At 46.1% G+C, this 3,368-nt stretch overlaps 1 pseudogene; it reads left to right on the top strand.

Moving 5' to 3' along the window:
- Positions 1–251: 251 nt before the first annotated feature.
- LOC134948223 (5S ribosomal RNA) lies at positions 252–369 on the top strand (annotated as a pseudogene).
- Positions 370–3,368: the final 2,999 nt, after the last annotated feature.

Raw genomic sequence — 3,368 nt, 5'->3', positions numbered from 1 at the left:
AGTGGGTTGGACTCTGATTGGCACCCCAGCTGTTGGCAGAGTTTATGTGAGAGTGCAGGGATTTGTATGTATATTTAGATACAACCCAGGTTTTACACCTGAGCTGTTTTCTTCTCCTGCACCCACCCTGTATTACATTATTTGCTTAGGCACTGTTGTTGATTTGGGATTCATCACTATATTGGGTATGTACTGTTATATAGCATAACTGCACGGGTATCTGAGCAGGTGAGTATTTTCTAGCCCACCATATTTACTGTCATACCGCACTGGACAAGCCCGAACCCACCCGAACTTGGAAGCTAATCAGTGCTGGGCCTGGTCAGTACACGCTTGGGTGACCACGTGGAATACTAGGTACAGTAAGTATATCGTTTAATACGGGGTTGAGAAATACCTCTATCTGGCATGGCGCAGAGCCAGTTGGGATTCCTCGATGATAACCTGCTTGCACAAGCTGAACACGGTATAGTATCCCTCACGGACGATGATGCGGACAAGGTCCTTTTTGACCAACTAGATTTTGACACTTTGCCTGCAGAAACACCTACTGACCTATACCACCAACTTCTTAGACTCAAAAGGAGGGAAATAGACCTCACCTTGCATGGTCAGTTCCTGTCCGAATACTATCGGAAAAAACACATACCACGGGGATTTAGAATCAACAATATCCCGACATTAGGTAGGAACAACCCCACATTCTGCAGCCGCTGGTGTGGGGTCCTGAATAAATGTTCCCTCGACCTTATGCTCTTGGTAGTAGAGGAAGTGGGTATAGAACTAAATAAGGTTAAGGTCCAAATTGACACCTTCAGCAGTGCACATCTTGGCACCATCAAGAAGGATAAAACCACCAATCTATTTGAAAAATTACAAGCACAGATAGACACCTATAAGAGAGAAATCACTGCATTTAAACGTAGTAAACTAGTTACGGTCACAGCAGATTACCAAAATCACACTGTCTATCGGTGGCTGATCGGTGATTCTAGACCAAATAAATCACAACGACCCTTTAGAGCTCGCCGGCAAGGACGTAGACAATTCTACACCAATGAAACAGGTTCTTCTGCCTCCGACACAGATCAGTCTGATGGTAGACCAACCCCAGGGTCTTTTTTAGAGCATACACCAAACCCCAACCTCCCTCCAGTGGCAAGCCAAGGAGACCGCACCCAAGGAAGGGCCGACACATGGCGCAGGTGCAGAGACAAACCCAGGACTTAGTCTTTAATTTATCAAGTAAGACACTGGATGAGGCAACCATACGCCTCCTCTCGAGGGGCCTTTCATTTGTGCCCACAGCACCCCATCGACAGTTTGATACCGTAGTCGATATATATAAGTTTGGTAGGAAGCTCAGGTTACGTGAGCATTTCCCCACAGAAATCAAGAAAGATAGTACGCAATTTCGGAAACCCTCCACATTTGACCCGATATCTTCCAATCCTAGCATTAAAACATTTACTCGCCTCCTGGAACACGATATACATGCACAAACTCAAACCAAGCGTTTCGATAACTTACCCAAGGCAGAACGCAAAGCCCTGTCAGCCCTTAAGCGAGACACTAACCTGGTGGTTAGGCCTGCTGACAAAGGGGGCGCAGTAGTAGTACAGGATTGGGTCGATTACAATAGCGAAATAATGAGGCAGCTAGATGATGAGTCCACTTACACTGAGTTGCAGTACAATCCAATACCTGAGATCAAAATGGAAATTGATCACATACTAGAACAGGGTTACAAAACACAGCAGATCGACAAAAATACATTGGAATTTCTCACTGTTGAACACCCTGTTTGCCCCATAATATACACTCTTCCCAAAATCCACAAAACCCTGTCACACCCACCAGGGAGACCCATAATCTCGGCTAGGAAATCTCTGCTACAACCGCTTGCCATTTTTGTCGATGCACACCTGCAACCCATAGTACAGCAAGGTGATAGTTATGTGCGGGACACAACTGACTTTCTGCAGAAGCTGAAGACCTGTCCATACGAGCTTGATGATATATTGTTGGCAACCATGGATGTGTGTTCCCTGTACACCATCATACCACATGAACAAGGTCTACAAGCACTAGCAGATGCCTGGCAACAACACCCACCGACAGGGCCGGCCACTGAATTTCTCCTGGAATTGGCTACCGCTGTTCTTAAGCATAATCATTTTTTATACCAAGGAAAATACTTTCTACAACGTGAAGGGACCGCGATGGGTTCTAATTTGGCGCCGGCATACGCCAATATATACATGACTAAATATGAACAAGAACATGTCTTTCCGAGATTTGGATCTCGGATCCTTTTTTACAAAAGATTCATAGACGACATCTTCATGCTCCGGAAGGGGTCAGTAGACTCATTCAACGACATGGTCAGCTGGCTCAACGGCATAGACAGCCCGGTTAGATTCACCCACCAAGTGGATCCCGCTAGTATCAATTTTCTTGATATAACCATCACATTGGAGGAAGGTCACATCAATACAAGCCTGTATAGAAAACCTACGGACCGTAATACCTTACTACTTGCAACCAGTCAGCACCCACCAGCTCTCAAGGACAATCTCCCTATCTCTCAGTTCCTGAGAGTGATGCGGAACAACACCAATAGGGATATCATGGAGACACAAATATCGGAGATGAGATCACGCTTCCTTGAACGAGGGTATGATAAGAAAACAGTGACACAGTGTCTAAAGAAAGCTAGGAAGAAGTTTGTTTCGTCCACACCCTCGACTGAAGCCACCTCAGCACCAGAGCGTATGGTTTTTACTACCACATATGATCATTTATCAAGTAGAATCAGAGGAGCCGTCCGCAAGAATTGGCCCATCCTAACCTCAGACGACCATCTCAAACTGAAAAGGACACCACCCCCTACTATGGCCTACCGTAGGGCGGCCAACCTAAAACAGTTGCTGCTAAGATCTATGGCTGGACAAGACCCTCCCACAACCTCTACATGGCTACATGAGAAAAGACCTGGGTGTTTCAAATGCATCGGTTGCTCCACATGTAGGGGGATGTTAACAGGACTGACCTTTCCCCATCCCCACTCGGGAAAAGCAATACCCATCAAATACAGATTGCATTGTAATATGGACCATTTGATTTATATCCTCACATGCCCGTGTGGACTGTACTACGTGGGAATGACGACTAGAAGGTTCAGGGACAGGATGGCGAATCATAGAACGTCAATACATCAGGCGACCAACACCGGGACAGCGACCCTACCAGTAGCCAGACATTTTATGACTCTGAGGCACCAAGTATCTGATCTGAGGTCAAAATTGATAGACTGGATACCCCCGTTGCAAAGAGGCGGTGACCGTGCTCTCCTGCTCAGAAAAAGA

Source organism: Pseudophryne corroboree, chromosome 1 (assembly GCF_028390025.1).
Source record: "Pseudophryne corroboree isolate aPseCor3 chromosome 1, aPseCor3.hap2, whole genome shotgun sequence".
Classification (NCBI taxonomy): Eukaryota; Metazoa; Chordata; class Amphibia; order Anura; family Myobatrachidae; genus Pseudophryne; species Pseudophryne corroboree.
This window is presented reverse-complemented; position numbering and strand designations above follow the sequence as displayed.